The sequence below is a fragment of the Helianthus annuus genome, chromosome 3, assembly GCF_002127325.2.
Source record: "Helianthus annuus cultivar XRQ/B chromosome 3, HanXRQr2.0-SUNRISE, whole genome shotgun sequence".
Taxonomy (NCBI): Eukaryota; Viridiplantae; Streptophyta; class Magnoliopsida; order Asterales; family Asteraceae; genus Helianthus; species Helianthus annuus.
Genome location: NC_035435.2, coordinates 719,996 through 740,347, shown reverse-complemented (window position 1 = coordinate 740,347; position 20,352 = coordinate 719,996). Strand labels below are relative to the sequence as shown.

At 34.8% G+C, this 20,352-nt stretch overlaps 1 long non-coding RNA gene across 1 annotated transcript; it reads right to left on the bottom strand.

The window, feature by feature from the left end:
• Positions 1-900: 900 nt before the first annotated feature.
• On the bottom strand, positions 901-2,687 carry LOC110927461. The gene is made up of 3 exons (XR_002585640.1): positions 2,578-2,687; positions 2,005-2,071; positions 901-1,098 (listed from the first exon to the last, which is right to left on the bottom strand). It is a non-coding gene; the product is annotated as an uncharacterized LOC110927461 (long non-coding RNA).
• Positions 2,688-20,352: the final 17,665 nt, after the last annotated feature.

The window sequence follows — 20,352 nt, the reverse complement described above, 5'->3', positions numbered from 1 at the left end:
GTCTCGCCGTTGTGTCTAAGTTGCATGAATTCTTCTTTGATTCGGTTAATAACCGCCTTGGGACTGTGATGTTTAAGGAACGACGCCTTAAATTTATCCCATGTCATAGCCTTAGCCGCTTCGCTTCCAATCTCCTTCTTCTTGTTATCCCACCGGTCTTTCGCTTGACCTTTTAATTGACCCGTACCATAGGCTACGAAGTCATTTGCATCATAGTGGGTCCTTTCAAACACTCACTCGATGTCGCTTAGCCATCGTTGGCATACTATCGGATCAACCTCCCCATTATAAACTGGCGGTTTGCATGCCATGAGCTCTTTATATAAACAAGCCTTCTCTTCTCCGGACTTCCCCTTCACTTGATTGACATTATCTTCCAACCTTTGGATCCGTTCTTCAACTAGTGAAAGCACCGTACTTTGGATCCTGTCTATGAAACCACATAGACTGTTCTCGATTGCCTTTCCAACCTCTTCGGCAATCACCTCTTTCATTTGTTCAGTGTCTGTCGGCACCGTATCATGATCATTTCCACTACTTGACGTCTTGAATCTGAAACGTTTACATCGATTGTTAAACATTTCATTTCATTTTCATTTGCATATTTCACTTAGGTTTAGCCAAGTTCGTGACTTTCTTCAACCATTTGTGTTTAATGCACTTTCCGGGTTTGAGTGTGTTAACACACCCTTCCCATGCGTATCAAATCACAATTCCTTTTTCCAGTGTTTAGTTAAAGTTAACATAAAATAATTAATTCTTACCGGATGCTTGATCAAGCTTGAACTGAACACACTTTACCCACAACCTTGGGCTCTGATTACCAACTTGTAAGACCCTTCTTAAATAACACGATTTATAACTTTTAACACGCAAATGTTACAAAAATGCGAGCTTTTTAAAGCAAATTGTTGAGTTACGATCATACATGATCAAAGTATTCGAGTCATTATCCTACTAGTTTAGAACCTTCCAAAAAGAAATTTCAAGAGTTTACATATTAACTAAAACAAAAATAGATCAATGCGGAAGCTTTGTTCGGTGTGTTTGGTTCTTGAAAGTCGCTTGATCTTCATCCGAAATCTTGTGAGCATTTACCTAATGTCAAAACCACGTTAAATGTTAGTTTTAACAATGTTATATTACGTATAAGCAAGTTCTGTTATCGAACAACGAAAAATGAAACAAAATGTTGAACTATGGATCTGTCGCGCCCCGTGACAGATCGTTACAAAGTTAACGCGGCTTGCGACGATCGCCGCTTTACGCGACGGTAATCCTGGTTCGGCGTTGCGTGAGGCAAAGTCCTGTTTTTGACAGACTGTTTCCTGGTTTTATGCTGCTGATGCCCAGCTACGAAAAATACCAAAATACCAACTTAAAAATTGCATGACTTTTACTATACAAGTCCGTTTTACGTAATTCTTTTTCCTACATGATCGTAATTAAATTACGGACTTGTTTAACAACATTGTTCACATTAAAATCTGGCTTATAAAAAGTTCGCCTATAATTTCGCCATTTGTTTGTTCGACCAGTTTTTCTACAAGTCCTACAACTTGTTTTGTTATCATCACTTGTTTTCAACAAAATTACGGACTTGTTTAACGTCATGCTTTGTTTTCAAAGATTCAAGCATGCTCTTTTTAACAATTTGACAAGTATAAATTTTGGAACTTTAGACCCAATACCAAGGGTTCATTTGCAACAAGTTTAGAGTGTCTGCTTCACGGCTTACACATTCAATATATCCAATCATTGAGTGATGATCCATTCACTTCAACATTTCCAATTCGATATTGTTTTGACCCGTTTGGTTGTCTAATGGAAACCACCATTTCAAGGACATACCAAACTTCACTCTAACCAATATTTTGACCCTTTTTTTGTCTAGTGAGCTTCGTCACTTCAGCGACATAACGAGTTCACATTTTATGCTAATTTTAATTCGACAAGCTAGTATTTAATAACTAAACATAATGTAACGAAACCACGGTCACATACCTTTAGAGCAATCCTTTCAAACGCGTATCGCCATTAGCTTGTCCGCTTGGCGTCCCGGTTTCCTTGCCTATAGAGTTCAACCATAGATGTTTAGAACTCTCTTATAGCATATAACGCATAATTTTCCACACTAGTCAAATATACATTTTTAGTGCGGTTTTCAACATTTATCTTCTCTTAGGCATTATATCAAACACCTAATGAGCATGATTTCATATAATTAAAATCAAGTTCTTAACTAACTATTTAGTTAAGATTTAAGCATCCTTTCACAAGTTCATGTCAAATTTTCATATCAACAAGTCAGAATTCACTTCATAGAGCTCAAATACACTAGGTTAACAATGATAATCCTAGTGTTTAACATAATTCAACAAAACCCACTTTTCACATGAGTGTATAATCATGAATTCACAATTATGAACATCAATTTACAAGTAAATGACTTGGGTTTATTCCTACACATAATTTTATTCCTAATTTCATCCAAACAATGATCATGCAAGCTCAGATTCGAATCTCATGAGTTCATCTAAAATTTAAGATGGAACCAAATAGTGAAATTTTGCATACCTTATGATCCTTTCACTGAGGTGATCATTAATCTATATTCGTATTTTGATTTGGACCCGATTTGCCACTACAATTTGGTGAATTTTTGTGTGTTAGGGTTGACGCTTGAGAGCTCCCTTTTGGTCTGGTTGAAATCGCATGACACACACCACGTATGTGTGTGTATTGTGTTTAATATTTGATTTAATTAAAACTTTAATTCATTTGCCCATGTTTAGTCCCTCCACTTTACACAAGTTATTTAAGGGTTATATTAACCATATTTGTTCTATTATGTCAAGGCACTAGCTAACTAGGTTATTTATTCCTAGTTATTTTATCTTGACTAATACCGATATTTAGTTTTCAACAGGATACTTATATTTTCAGGGTGTTACATGATTTCTACAAAAACGCCTAATGAATTTGGGAACGCCATGGACGAAAAGAAGTTAGAATTACTAATTGATTTTAATGAATTTGGGGACGCCAAAATATTTACTATATAATACAAAAACGATAAATTCATCGAGGCAGATCTAAAAGAAACAATAAAACGCCAGGTAGTTATTGAATCTAACTAGACGCCAAAAAAATCTTATACGCCAAAAAATGAAGCGGTGTTGTGAGACGCATTGAAAAAAGAATATAAAAGGACAAAAAAACCCATCTGTCCTTCATTATATCGCATGCCACGTGTAGAGCCATGATCCGTTCTCACACTTTTAGGCGTTTTCTCCTGATCCCGTTTCCCTATATATATATATAGTGTGAAGTTCATTGGGAAACACGAAAAAAGTGGGGAACCGGGGAACACTCTTAACAATTTAACTTTACATGTTAAAAATCAATTATTTTTAATTTTTTTCGGCGTTTTTCTTTATATATACTTTTAGAAGCATTTTTAATAAAAAAATCAAAAACTAAAAATATAAAAAAAAACAGTTAAAAAAGGCTTAATTTTTTTAACAAAAATGATTTTTTATTGGAATACTTTCTACCCATTTTATAAGGAAAAACGCTGAAAAAAGTTTAAAAATTGATTTTTAACATGTTAAGTTAATTTTATAAGATATATTTTTTAAATTGTTTTTTAAACATTTTTTTTATATTTTTTGGCTCTTTTATTTTTTTATTAAAAATGTTTCTACATGTATTTATAAGGAAAAGCGTCGAATTTTTTTTAGAAAAAGTTGATTTTTAACATGTTAAGTTGAACTTTTAAAAGTGTTCCCCAACTTCCTATTTCTTTAGCGTTCCCCAATGAACTCTCCCCCCCATATATATATATATATATATATATATATATATATATATATATATATATATATATATATATATATATATATATATATATGTGTGTGTAAACGGGATCATGAAAAAATGCTCAAAAGTGTGAGAACGGTGAGAACGAATCCTGGCCCAACACGTGTCACGCGGCATAGAGAAGGGCGGATGGGCTCTTTTGTCCTTTTATCTTCTGTTTTTCCAGTTCCGCTTTTCACAATATTGTTTTATTTTTGGGGTTTGAGATTTTTGGCGTTAACCAAATTCAATAATTAATGACGTTTAATGGTTTCATTGTATTAACATTTTGGTGTTTATGGCGTTTTTCAAATCGTATGCCATTGGAACCCGGGGGGTCAGGAAATCTATCTGAATGACGTTTTTTCAAGGCGTTTTAGACAAGATGGCCCATTGTTCTATTATTTTTATATACATTTTGACGTTTGTGGTATCTTGGCGTTTTTCAATTGTAAAATTATATTTCAACCACAGGGAAAAAAATAGAAGCGAAGAAAATAAATGAAAAATCCTAATCGGATCTCTCTTCACAATCTTCACTGTCCTCAGTCTCTCTCTTCTTTAATAGTACAAGAACTTTCACCAAATATTTGGCGTTTTATGTAAAACTTAACAAACCCATCGGTTTGATTATTTTGCATGCTCGTCTATTGAAGTGGCTTTTTGTGGAGGTTTGGGGAGATAGATCTATGACGTGTGGGTGAGTTTTTCGGTTTTTCTTCATGTTGATCTTCATCTTTGTAATCATCCCACTCTTCAGTGTCATTGACCTCTTCTCCTCATCCAAGCCTTATTCAAGAACAAAGAACACAAAATGACATTCGATTGTCATCAGTATCTTTTTCTTGAAGTTTTGTCTATCTCATGCAGCAAAATCTTACTGAGTTACTCCCCTCAGCTAACAATCCATTCAGTGAAACTTCACGAATAACAATACTGAATATCCAAGAAAGCATATTAGCAATCTTTGATTGTTTTAATTTTTTGGCGTTTTACAGTGAGTGGTATTTAGTAGTATTTGGCGTTTGTTTTTTTGGTTTGATAAAATGGAAGTTGCTGAGAGTTATTATTTTATAGGATTTCTTTTGGCGGCGTAGGTTAGGCTGTGCATTATTATAATAAACTATTCATCGTTTCCGTTACTGTTTGTAATTATTATTTTCGATAAGCTTTTATCTCTGTAGTCTATAACACATCCCGTCTTTCAAGTTTGGCATTTTAGATTCTAATATAATAAATTTTCCGTATTTTCATTTTTTACTGTTCTGTAGTTACTGTTTCTAGTTACATTTTCAAGTATGGTTTTTATTTTTTTTATTTTTTTGGTTTTTTGTAATACTTTTCCAAAGTAATTTTAGTATAGTTTGTGAGTTTTTTGGGGCATTTTACGGCATGATAGCGTTTTAACAAGCATTTGGCTATCTGGCGTTTTTATTATATAACAATCAACTGAAAAAGAAAATTAAAAAAAAAAGAATATATAACAATTGATCTTCCAAATCTTCACTGTCACCAGTCTCTTTCTTCTTTTTTGAATCATCTTAACTGGCTGGTTCGACTTTCGTTTGATTCATTTTGTTTTTTTTTTGTTTTTCAAGTAGTTTTTTTGTCGCCGTTTGGAAACACAAAGTCTGACATCAGCATCTTTTTCTTGAAGATTTGTCCATCTCATGTAGCAAAATGTTATTGAGTTTTCATCCTTCAGCCAATAATCTTGAATTTTCCAATGAACGATGTTTGATTTTTTTATTTTGGCGCTTTACCGATAAAAAGAACGCCACTAAATAAAATCACCTTAAACCTCAAAATTTGATCATGCTAAAATCAGTAATGTTTTGCTGTATGAGATGGACAACATTGTTAATCCTCGGTTAAGAAAAATAACTGACAATGTTGTCCCCCATACAGCTAAACTTTATTGACAACAAACCTCAATAATGTTTTTGTATGTTTTAGCGTTATAAATTGGATGGAAGTTGAGGATAAAGTCAATAATATTTTTACTCAATGAAATGGACAATATACTCACTTAAGGATTTTTGTCCATTACATTGAGTGAAACCTTAAAGACAACCAAACTGAATTTAACAGATATTTGATGTTAGGGTTTTTTGGCGTTTCTAAGACGAATGGTATATATTAAATATGGCGTTTGGGGTTTTGTGTGTGTTTTTAATTGAAGGTCTGAGATGTTGTATATATAGGATTTTTTTGGCGGATTTTTTAGGCGGGATTTTATTATAATTAAGTTTGGCGTTTTATATCTAATGGCGTTTTTAGTTAGAATGGTGTGTGCTACATGTTTGGCGTTTTATTTCATGAGCTGGCGTTTTGTGTGGAGAAGTCAAAAGACTTTTCTACACTTAATGAAGCGTGTCCACGTAATAAAATTGATGATATTTACAAAAATGCCACCGCGCCAATCTAGTCCATAGATTGTTTTGATCGGACGATTCATAAGCGTTCTCACACTTTCCACCGTTTTCTCTAGATCCTGACCCTATATATATATAGAGTAGGAGTTGGGTGGAAAGTGTGTTTTTCCTAGAAAGTCTAGGAAGCAATAAGAACGCGACATGTGGCATTGAAGGATTTTATCTAAAAGGGCATTTATGTACTTTCACAATCTATTTTTATTTTAGGAAATTATCTTCAATAACTAACTATACATAAATTTCGGAATTTTTTGTTTTCGATTTCTGATCTTACGTAATATCAATCATTCCTTTGTTTTCTTGCTGGAATCTATCAACATGTTCTTGGTACTGTGTTTTAACAGTTTGTTCTTGGTGATGTGTTTTAACAGCAAGCAGATTCATACAGCTGTGTTTTATTATTCAGATTCATACAGTTGTGTTTTAACAGCAAGCAGATTCATACAGTTGTATTTTAGCATTCAGATTCATACAGCTGTGTTTTAACAGCAAGCAGATTCATACAGTTGTGTTTTAGCATTCAGATTCAAACAGTTGTGTTTTAACAGCAAGCAGATGCATACAGTTGTGTTTTAGCATTCAGATTCATACAGTTGTGTTTTAATAGCAAGCAGATTCATACAGTTGTGTTTTAGCATTCAGATTCATACAGGTGTGTTTTAACAGCAAGCAGATTCATACAAATGTGTTTTAACAGCAATTCAGATTCATACAGCTGTGTTTTAATAGCAAGCAGATTCATACAAATGTGTTTTACATCAGCAGATTTCGCCCCAGCTTTCGATCGGCTTCCGGTAACTGTTCCGCTGCTATCTATCCTTTCCAAAGTTTCCTGCTTTTTGAATCTCTTCCCTGCAACCAGCAAAATACCATCAATTACAAACAAGAATCACCCGTAATCGCTTTGTAAAACACGCAGTACAATGAAAGCTTGATCTTACGTATATCGAACAAGGAAAATCTCTTATCTTCATCCATGATTTTAGGTATTTTTGGTATGATTTTGGGGGTTTCCGAATTTGGGTTTAGAGAGAGAAAGAGAGAGAGAGGGGGGGAAATTGGCGTGTATTAAGGAGATGTGATATCTCCGATGGTTATTTTTGATTGGTTTAAAACACACATAAGGATGAAATTGCCCCTACTCATTTAAAACAATCTATTAAATATAGTTAATTATTACAAGATTGCCATTGATTTAATCTCAACCCTTAAACACACCAATCGGATGGACAAGATCGCTTCCTAGACTTTCTAGGAAAAACACGCTTTCCGTAGGAACCCTACTCTATATATATATATATATATATATATATATATACATATATATATATATATATAGGGGGAGGTTCATTTGAGAAGAAAAATAAATTGAGAAGAAAAAGAACAAAGGGTACAATTGTAAAACATTAAATAGTTTTCTCTCATCTCATTTATTATTCTTTTTGACTAATTAATTAGTCATAAAGATTATCATCCTCCACTCTAAAATTTTTGCCTAGACACATCAAAATTTATCCTACACGTTTTTTTAATTTATCCTACACATATTGAAATTTATCCTACACAACTCGTAATTTATCCTACACACCTCATAATTTATCCTACACCTTAAATTAATTTTTTCTTCTTTGAAAGATATTTTTTTTTTTGAAAATAAGTTACAAATTTAATTTAGTTAGCTATTAAAAAGAAAGACTAACAATTAATTATCTATCTAATTTTACCAATATACCCTTACACCTATATTAAATACAAAAATTAAATGAAGTAAAATAAAGCATTCTTATTGGTTGAAGTTTGTTCTTTTTTATTCTTACAAAAAATTTCTTCTCATTTGAACCCTCCACTATATATATATATATATATATATATATAGGGGAAGGTTCATTTAAGAAGAAATTTAATGTGAGAAGAAAAAGAAGAAATGACATATTAGTAAAATACTATTTCATTTATAACTCATATCATTAATTATTAACTCTTTAATTAATTAGTCAACTAATCATTAATTATCCTACATATAATCTACAAAACCTACACATATCAATATTTTCCTACATATACCCTACACACTATAGAATTTTATCCTACACAGTCGAAATTTATCCTACACACCTCGAAAATATATCCTACACAACTCGTAATTTATCATACACAACTAGTAATTTATTCTACACTTTAAATTAACTTGTTTTTTTAATTTGGAAAAAAGTATATATTTTGAAAAGGAGTTACAAATTTAATTTAGTTAGTTATTAAAGGGGAAGAATACAAATTAATGATTTTTGTAAGTTTACCAATATACCCTTATATAAAAATTAAATGCAAATATTAAATGAAGTAAAATGAAGCATTCTTATTGGTTGAAACTTCTTCTTTTTTGTTCTTACAAAAAAATTCTTCTCATTTGAACCCTCCACTATATATATATATATATATAGGAATGGGATCAAATACAAACACTTAAGTTTGTAAGAACCATAAGAACCAATACATAATTGACAAGTGTCCATCAATAAAAAATTAGTTTAGGGGTAATTTAGACTTTTTGACCATATTTATTTATAACTAATTAAAAATAATTACAAAAAATATAATCAGCACAACACTATACAATTAGCACAACATCATTAATCGTTCTTCATTATCAGCACATCGTACTCGAATCGTTCTCCATTATCAACATAAACGACATTAGCACAACATCTTCAATCGTTCTCCATTATCAGCACACCAGATGTGCTGATTATATCTACTTTTGGTGTTTGTTTGTATTATTTTGTAATTAACACATAATCAGCACCTTATTAGCACAAATATAAAACACCTTTTGTTAACTTTTTTTTTAAAAAACACTTTTATAAATACAAAAAGGTATAGCAATATGGTACTCATATTAAAGATAAAAAAATACTTGATTTTATGGTATATATTTTTAAAAAAAAATAATGAAGTATATAAAAGTTATTTTAGTTTAAAAAACCTTGGTGGAATTTGTATTTAATAGAAAATGGTCAAATGACTAGCAATTTTACAAAATTACCCCTAATTTGTTAGTAGTAATTTTTAATTATAAGAGTTTTATTTATAATCAATATCAACCCTTGATTTAAATTAACAATGGTTCAGATCTGTTCTTACGGTTCTTATAATTAGCACTGTTTGTACAGGATCTCAACCCTATATATATATATATAGGATTAGGTTCAAACGTGAACAAAATCCCAAGAGTGAACCGCGTGAACTGATCTGGGCCCTTGATTTTTATGATCTTGAGATTAAAGTGAGTGGCATGATGGTAATTATTTGGTTAATTTTTCCATTTAATTAAATACAAAAAAGGTATATGTGTAATTTCCATTTTGCATTGATTGCATAAATCCCGTTTCTCTCTCTCTCAAATCAAGTAATCTTATCTCCTCCAAATTCCAATCCTTCAAACCATCTTCATCAAAGCCACCATGATTATTATCACAGCCATCATCGATCTGCATCACCACCGGTTATGCATCAAAATCGAAGAAAAAACGGATCGTTTTTCAGATCTGAATCGAAGAAAAAAGGATCGTTTTGTAGGTAAACTCTTCTAATCGCCTCTTATTATTATCAATTTCATTCAATATATGTTAGATCTTGATTGTAATCGTTGATTTCTGTTGTTTAATTTGTGTATTTTGATGCTCTGTAGCGAAAAAATTAATATTTTTTTGCGATAAACAACCGACTTTCAAAAATTTCCGACCCCCTTGATAAGAATTTATGGGTCTGCAATTATTAGTTTAAAAGGTTGGGGATTGAAATTCCGTTTATGGTACCTTAGTTATTCTTATTGTTTCAGCCAAGTCTTGGTATGTACCGAGGGCGCTATTGAGTAAGGATCCAAAGCTGGAGTCAAGGTTACCATCAGAAACTCAAAGCTCAGCTGAATCCCAATTAGCAAGGGACTGTATTTTGAGTATGTTGGAGAATCAAGACAAAAAAGGTTTTGTACTATAAGATTATTCTTCTCTCATCTTTTTAAGTAATTTGCTTAGGTATTTTGTTTGATTTTGCAGATCTGAAGAACATGCTTTCATGTTTTTTGGAGCATAATCCTGAAGTTCTAAAAGGTTTGTCCATAACCAGTTGTTCTTTGTTGTTGTTGTAATAGTAGTTGTTGTTAATGATCTCTTAAAGGGTTATTCTCTTTGTGTATCAGTTCTCTTTCGGGGAGGACCCAACTCCATTGAGCGCATTACGATGGAGAACATACAGATTTCATTTTTTACGAGTCGGTGTAAAAAAATCTTTTTTTTACGATTCGGAGTAATTAATTTATTACGAGCCTGTGTAAAAAAAAATTTACGCTTCAGTGTAAAAATTTTTGCTGCTTTTTTTACGAGTCAGTGTAAGAAAATTTTTACGAGTCAGTGTAAAAAATCTTTTTTTATGAGTCGGAGAAAATTTTTTTTACGTGCGGTGTAAAATAACATTCACATGTGTAATGCGATGTACACATGTGTACATCGCATTTTGCTCTGTTTTTAATGAGATGTACACATGTGTATAGCGTCTGTTTTTTGTGATATCTCAGTTTTTTTTTGTGTATTGAATGTGTAAAGTTGTTGATGTACACTTGTGAATTATGCAAAGTATTAGCTACTGGGTTTTTTTGTTCAATTCTTTGATTTTGCTCTGTTTTTAACGCGATGTACACATGTGTATTCTGATTTTGCTCTGTTTTTAATGCGATGTACACATGTGTATTCTGTTTGTGCTCTAATTTTTTGTGATATCTCATAATTTTTTTGTGTATTGAATGTGTAAAGTTGTTGATGTACACTTGTGAATTATACAAAGTATTAGTTGCTGAGTTTTTTTTGTGCTATTATAGGAGATGTCGTTAACGAGAAAAGTGGAGATGGAAGGTCGATAAGGATGATTCACGTATGAAGTCGATAAGGATGATTCAGCATACAACGTGGCGAATAGTTGTAAAAGATTATGTTTTTTTGTTTTTTCGATTATGTTGGGTTTATTGTTTTTACGAAAATGAAACTTGTAATTATATGTTTTTTTGTTTGGTTTGGAAAACATTATGGATCTTGTAATTTGTTAAATATAAAATAGTTTTACAGGTATTGTTCTATGTATGTATTATGTAGCTAATTACACATATGTACGATGCTGAGTACACATGTGTACTATTCTATTTATATCCAAGTAAACATGTGTATACCGTTGAAATATGAAGGTTACGTGGATCTTAAAAATCAAAATTTGAATTCTGGTGATTAAATCTGAAATAAAAATTGAAATTGAAATCTGGTGATTTGTTGTTTGTTTTGATAATTATCTTACTAATAAATAAAACATAATGTGGATAATGAATTTAAATTAGGAAAGATATAACTTAATTCAATTATTAAAATGATGATTTAAATCTAATTTTTTATATAACTACAATCCTACCCTTAACAACTAAAAAGGAAATCAAGGGTTCAGATATGTTCACGCAGTTCACTCTTGGGAGGTTGTTCACGCTGGAACCCTACCCTATATATATATATATAGGCTAAAGTTATTGTAAAAAAGGTTAAAAGTGTGAGAAATGTGAGAAATATTGTGGAGGTGACATGTGTACTTAATCTAAATTAATTCAAAAGGGTAAACAAGTAATTTTATCATTGATTCGATTAATTCAAAACTTTCCATAATCGCCACCTTATTTATAGGAACATGATATTTTTAAAAGATCTCTATAAAAACACTACGAATAACACTACAACCACCATTTAGCACGTATATAACACCATTCAATAAGTATATAACACCATTTTAAAGATCTCTATAAAAACACTACGAATAACACTGCAAAATCACCATTCAGCACATATATAACACTATTAAAAACACTACCTCCATTTCCAGAATGTGTTCTTAGTATAATGTTCATAGTATGGTTATTGTACATGGTGTTTTAAACCTACATGCATGGTGTTTTACATCTGTATGCTAGTAGATGTTCCAGATTCCATATGTTAAAACACCATGGTATTTTAAACCTACATTCCAGTAGATGTTCTTCGCGTGTTTATCGTATAGTGTTTTACACATGTATTTCAGTATGTGTTTAAAACACCACGATTTGAATCATAATACAATTAAAATACCACTGTATGAACATAGACAAAACATCATGGACTAAACATCTTATCGAAACTTGTTTTTTTCTCTATATAAGTATAGCAATATGGTACCAAGGCGTTTGGTTGATAACGAGAGAATCGTTAGGGGGGGGGGTACACCATGATATGAGATGAATTTATGTACCTTTGACTCAGCACGTAAGTGCGTTAAGAGTGATTTATTTGTGATAAAGAAAACGGATTTAGGGCAAGTTGTCAAATAATCAATTAAATCCGTGTACGAAGTGAGTAGTCAGATAAGCGCAAGCTTCAATTCTATTAAAGATAAAAAACGCTCGTTATTATGGTGTAATTTTTTTTTAAAAAGGTTACGTATAAAAAAGTTATTGACGTTTAAAAAAGACGGGGGAATTTGCATGTGCATTAATGTTAGTTTCTTAATTTAAAAATGTTTAGTTTCTTAATTTAAAAATGTTAAATTTACGTGTATACCCTTAATCTAGAAAATTAATATGTTTAATAGTAAACATTATTTACAATTTTGCCATTATGATCTCAACCATTAGATCAAAGATTTAATAGTGTAGATTCTTTCTTACCTTTCTCATAGAAAACCCTTTTTTTACAGGAACCTCTACCTATATATATATATATATATATATATATATATATATATATATATATATATAGAGAGAGAGAGAGAGGCCGGTTATCATACAAATACACTAATCGTACATTATGTACGCTACAACCACAACCGTCAGATCATCTCATTTAAACCGCGTGTTTAACTATTAAATTAATCAAATTAAAATTAATAAAAGAAACTGCCAGGTTAAAATCATCCAATGCGAGATCAAAACCCCTGATAATCAGCACATAATAACTCACAATCATACCGAAAACCCAAAATCAACATTGCATTCTCTTTCTCCGAAGTTCCCTACTACTCTCCGTTGCGATTCAACTAAGATTCATGAGTTTTGAGAAACGAGGCAAAGCAAACAACGACAGACCACAAGCGAAGAAGATGAATCCAGGTAATGATTTACATTTGCGATTTTATAATGGAATATACAGGGACTTGAATGTCAAATGCGATTTTATTTGTTTATTAAGGTTTTAGACTGAAATATATAGTTTTATAAGATTAGGTATTGTTCATAACTACGATTTTGTTAGGGTTTATGACTGTTATGGTTATTTATTAGGTTTTGCATGATTATTCAGTTTTCTTAATGATAAGCTGATATATGTGCGATATTACATAGGGTTTTGGGAGGGTTTTGAATTACAAATGCGATTTTATATGTAAAGTTTTGTTTGTAGAAGGTTTTTTTTCTTAGGTTAGGTTGAGCATGCGAATTGATAAAAACCTCCTGCGATTTCATATGATTAGTTAGTTTTAGGGGATTATGATTAAATTATACATGCGATTTTATATTTTTTATTTGTCTAAAGCATGCGATTTATAAAGATTGGCTAGTTTTGGTAATGCTTAACTAAGACATGCGAATTGATAACTCATACATGCGATTTTATCACATAATGACTTAGGGTACATGATTAACTAATAAATGCGATTTTATAATGGTTTTTTACTGATAGCATGCGATTTTGTAGAAATACATTCTGATGATGACTTTGAAGGCTCAATATCAACACTGATAAAAGTTAACAAAAATAGAAAAACAAGGATTGTTGAAGAAAGTTCTGAAGAGGATGACTTTGTTAAGCCACTACCAAAAAAGAAAAAAGATGACAAGAAATCTAAGATACAGACAAAAAAACATTCAAAAATGGTGGAACCACCTAAAACAGAACATAGGGAATTCTTCAAATACAGCAACGAAGCAATACTGCTGAGATGCCAACCTAACTCATATATGGATACTGTGAAAATTTTTTCAAAAAAACAGCTTGATAAGGTGAAGAATATGGGATTTAGAGCTATTCTAGATATGAATATCAACCATATTTCGACACGACTGGCATATTGGCTAGCCAGAAACTTTGACGAGAAGTTCAATAAGCTAAACGTGGGAAAACACCAAATAAAAATAACATCGGACACAGTTTATGAGGTATTTGGAATACCAAAGGGGCCAAAGCAGGTTGAAATAATAGCCGATAAGAGAAAAGTTAAAAAGAAGGAGAAAATTGAAAAGAGTAAAGAACGGGGAAATGCTGTCAGGGATACATTCATCAGCCAGTGGGGGGAAAACACGAGAATTACCCATGGCTTAATTGCAAATACAATGGAAAATCAAAGAGATGGATGACGTTCTTTGCGTAGATTACAAAGGCAACAACTGCAAATGATAGATGTTTGCTTGGTGTAGAGGCTATTGAGGAAATACAGAATCTAGATTGGTGCTCATATCTACTTGAAACTTTACGTCGTACACGAGCGGGCTGGAAGAACTATAAAATACAGTTCGTAGGACCTGTTGCCTTTCTTACGGTATACACTAGTACATTTCATAACATATTTAAAAGACTAGATTATTTTGTTATATAATTAAATGATCTTGCAATTTATACAGCTTCTATACACGCATTGATGCGTGGTTGAAAACCGGTGTTCGTTGATGTTTAAGTTGATGTTTTTATTCGACTTTTAATCTTGAATAGCCTACTTTTAATTAGATTTGTGTTTTGCAGGTTTAATGAAGTTTAAGGAGCTTTTCGGGAGCTTTACGGATCACCGGGTCGAAAACCGAAGCACCAGAATGCGTCATGGATCAACCGGGAGAGTCGGGAGCGAAAAATGGAGGATTCACAAAGGAGAGCCCATCGCCGACGGGGTCCAGACCGTCGGCGACGCCCTCCAGATAAGCCCGTAGGCACATGTTCCCCGTATGTTGGAGCCTAATACACCAACGATTCCATCTCCAATTTCCATCTATCACTACATCCTACCCGAATCAAGAATCATAAGCATCATTCAACACAATCTTGATTCCTAACCCTAGTTCATCCAATCATTCACCATTCCACCATCACCATCCATCACCAACCTTCATCATTCTCCAATCATCCAATCAAGCATCAAGATGACTCCATCCGCATTCCAAACATCCGGTGATCAAGTTGCATCAACCATGAGCGGCTAATCATCTCGGTTTCACCCCGGTGTAGGTAGTTGTTACTTTTAGGGTTTCGAATTGTTCTTGTTTTAACTTAGTGACAATTTGTATTTGATTTTTGAAACTCTTGATAATAGTGTTACATTTGTTGCGAATTCGTGAATTGTCGAGCGATGTTAAAAGTTATGACTTCACGAAATGGTGATATGTAATTGTGCACTATCATTGTTAGGATTTACTTGTGTTGATTACAAAGTGTCTTTTTGTCCGTTCTTCGGGGCGTTGATAGTTAGTAGCACCTAAGTCACGGTACACTAAATCCGTTAATCAAATGCACTTGAGTTGGAACTAAAACTTGTAGAAATCCTAGGTTAACAATTACCGAAACCGGGTGTGATTCCTTTTTATTATTATTGTTCTAGTATCCAAAATTCTTGCAATCATTAAGTAGTAGTTGTTAATCAAGTAATTCAATTTCAGTAATCCAAATTCACATATTTCTATTAAACAAAAATACAAAAATACCTGGCAAGCTTCATAATTGTGACAAGTCTTTATAATTCAGTCAATTCCATACACAAACCACATACTCTTCGTGGATCGACCCCTTACTACCACTAACACATTGTTAAGGGTAATTTGGGCTTATAAATATTATCTTTGACCGGAGCGCGACACTCCGATCAAATTTTGGCGCCGCTGCCGGGGAGTGCGTGTGCTTTGTGTTTGGATATTGTTTGAATTTTTTGTGATTAACTGTTTAATTTGTTTAGCTTTCTTTTTGTACTTGTCTTTTTCCTTGTTACGCGGGGTGTGTTACTTGTGCAGGTTACAGGTAGTGCATGCGTACACGAAATTCCGGGAGGACTTCACCTTTAGTCTACGAACTGGAAATTGAAAGACTTGCAAGAAGGAACCTAGCAAGCCGGTTAGAAGCAACTCTTGCTTCTAATCAAACCAACCAAACACCACCACTCACACCGACCATTGAAACCGATTCAATGGCAAACCACAACTCCAACCAAGACTTTAACCAAAACCTCAATCCAAATCAATTCCAATCCCGAGGAACTTTTTATCCCGCTCAAAACACCCAACCTATACCTCAAGAACAACCGGGTGGTAACAACAACGCAAGACCACCCACTCCACCTTTCCGAAACCAAAATACCAACAACACCACCCAACGAACACCTCAACAACAAACCCTTCACCGACAAGCATCGTTACCTATCAACCTTGATGATCGGAATGTCAACTCCGGTCGTAGAGGTAACCGTGATCGCGGCAATCCCGCAAATGAAGACCCGTTTTTCAACATTGACGATTTAAGGAATGCAATCCCCGATGATGAACCGTATAGTGTTCCCGTTTATCAATCGCCGGAACACGTAAGCATTCATACGGAAAATTCGGACGATGGGGGGTATTACGATGATCGGGCTAATGATGATGAAGATTGGGGCTACGTGAATAGGGGAAACGTCTACAACGCTAGAAGGTATGAAGATGAGGAATTTGGTTACCAAAACGCCAATTATGTTGGGGAAGATGAATACGGTTATGGAGGTGGAAGAAACAATGGTTATGGGAACAACCGTCAACCGCAAAACAATAACCAACGGAACCGGAATGATGGGTTTTACAACAACAATAACAACAACAATGCAATGCAAACCCTAACCGGATTCCTCGTTTCGTGGGAGGTGGTAACCCGAGGGAAAATCGAAGAGAGGATCGAAGAGGTGAAAGACGGGATAATCGAAGACCGGTCGACCAAAAAGTTAATGGTCCACAACGTCGTCAACAACCTCCACGGGGAGTAAATGACCGTTTCCGCCCGATAGTGACCGAGAATAATTCCCCGATAGTATGCGAAAGGAGGATGTTTGATTGTAAACCGCATTACATCAACATACTTCCTCACTTTAATGGGAGGTCCAATGATGAGCCGTACACACATTTAACGGAGTTCTCTTCCATTTGTGATACTATTGGGGGGCATAATTTCGCACTAGAGGAAGTGAAGCTTCGGTTATTTCAATTTTCGTTGAAAGACAAGGCAAAACAGTGGTTCCTTACACTTCCAGCCAATAGTATTCGAACTTGGGAACAAATGCAACAAGCATTTTTGGACGAATACTATTCTATGGCAAAGACCGACGATGCTAGAGATGAAATTCGGTCATTTCGTCAACTTTCAAGTGAGCCTTTACATGAAGCATTTACCCGATTCAAAGAGCTAATGAGGAGATGCCCACATCACCAAATAGAAAAATGGGAGTTGGTGAAATGCTTTGTACGGGGTTTGGATGATGCAACTTGGAATCGTCTTGAGACAACAAGTAATGGTACACTCTTGAGCAATCATGAGGATGATGATTGGGAATTTTTGGAAAGGATGAGCAAACGATCCAAGGAAAAAGAATCGGCCGATAGAGCAAAAAGACATCCAGTTTCCCGGTCACTTCCCGATCTCGATTCCAAAGACCGGATTTCCACCTTAGAACGGGAAATAGCTCAACTGAAAAAGAAGAAAGAGGTGAACGCGGTTCAGTTTGCGGTTTGTGAAGAATGTGGAGATATTGGACATGCGACTGAGCAATGTTCAATGGGGTCGAGTGGTTACACTGAAGAAGTCAATCAAGTGTACGGAGATAGAAAACAATATGACATGAACTCCAACACTTACCATCCGGGTTTGAGAAATCACCCCAATTTCCGGTATGGCAACGCTTCAAATCAAATGAACCCGAATTTCCAATCGGGTAATCAAGGAGGAAGTGGGTCATCATACCAAAACCGTCAAGGTGGTAACCAAGGAGGTTACCAACGAAATTACAACCAAGGGTACCAAGGTGGGTACCAAAAGAATTACAACAACCAAGGCGGTAACGGAAGTGGGTCAAACAACCAAACCGGTGGTGATGACTTGAGTGCCAAGATGGATGCTTTGCTAAACATGCAAAAGGAGACTCACAGTGATGTCAAAGAGATAAAGAAGGCAAATGAGATTCGAGACAAAGCACACGAGGCATTGGCGAAACAAGTGGGTCAACTAGCGGAAGAAGTGGCCCAAATAAAGGGAGGCATGGGGAAGCTTCCAAGTGACACCACCATAAACCCTAAGCATCAAGGGTCGAGCTCGAGGAACACACGTGAGGTACCAATTAATAAAGTTACTCTACGTAGTGGTCGAATTGTTGATAATGGTGTCAAAACACCACCACCCCAATTTGTTGAAGGGGTGGTGGAAGATGCTAGTGATGAGGAGCTTGAGGATGGTCAAACGGCTCAAAATAAAAATGAGTTGAAAAAGAATAATGTTACTCCCGTTGTGACCATCCCCGTCCCCAAGGCTAAGGAAAAGGGTGTGGAGGCTAATACCGCCCCTTATCCCCAAGCATTGAAGGGACCGATGAAAAAGGTTGTAAACAAAAGAGGTCCACAACAAGAAGAGTTGTTGGAAATTTTCAAACAAGTCAAAATTAATTTACCTCTTTTGGATGCAATTAAACAAGTACCGTCGTATGCTAAGTACTTGAAAGATTTGTGTACCCAAAAACGCACTCACAAATTTCCAAAAAAATTAGATTTAACCGAAAACGTGAGTTCGATTCTTTCGGGTGCACTTCCACCTAAGCTCCAAGATCCGGGTGCGCCTATCATTTCAATTCAAGTGGGCGATTTTAAAATCAACCGGGCACTTCTAGATCTTGGTGCTAGTGTAAGCATTCTACCGGGTAGTTTGTATGACCAATACGAGTTTGGTCCACTTCAATCGTCAAACACCACCGTGGTGTTAGCCGATTTGACACCCAAACTACCCCGTGGAATTGTTTCGGATGTGATAGTGAAAATCGAGGATTTTTACTATCCGGTGGACTTTCTTGTGCTTGATTATGTGGCCAAGGACCCAACCAAACAACCTACGGTGATTTTGGGTCGACCGTTCTTAGCAACTGCAAATGCTCAAATTGATTGTAGAACGGGAACGGTTGACATGACATCTGGAAACCGGAGGTTGAGGTTGCATGTTTTTTCCGGACTTATGAACCCTCCAGTTGATGATGAATGCTATATGTCAGACATTGTTGACACGTGTATTCCTCTTTGCGACACATTCGTTTATGGGGAAAACACAATGGAGGATTGTTATATGTTTGACAAGTCACAGGTGGAGGTGGAACAAAGCATGGACGAGGAAGTGAGGAGTTTGGAGGTGCTTGCGGTTAGAGAAGGAAAACCGATATGGACGCACCAAGTTGAAAGCTTACCGGAGAGCATTGATACTAAATTGAAGCCATCTTTAGTGGAGCCTCCGGAAGTGGAGTTGAAAGCATTGCCAAAGCATCTCAAGTATGCTTATGTTGGAGAGGGCAATACTCTCCCGGTTATCATTGCATCAAATTTAACCGGAGAGCAAGAGAAAAAGTTGATGGAAGTGTTGGTCACCAATCGGGCGGCGATTGGATGGACCATTGCGGATTTGAAGGGTATTAGTCCCTCGGTGGTGATGCACAAAATCATCACGGAAGAGAATGTGACTCCCATTCGAGATGCACAAAGGCGGTTAAATCCGAACATGCGGGAGGTCGTGAAGAAAGAGGTGTTGAAGTGGCTTGATGCGGGTATCATTTACCCGATCTCGGATAGCCAATGGGTGAGCCCAACACAGACGGTTCCCAAGAAAGTCGGTATACAAGTCGTCAAAAACGACGCAGGTGAAGAGGTAGCTACCCGGCCGGTAACCGGGTGGCGAATTTGTATTGATAATAGGAAGTTGAATACCGCAACTTCCAAAGATCATTTTCCTTTACCCTTCATAGATCAAATAGT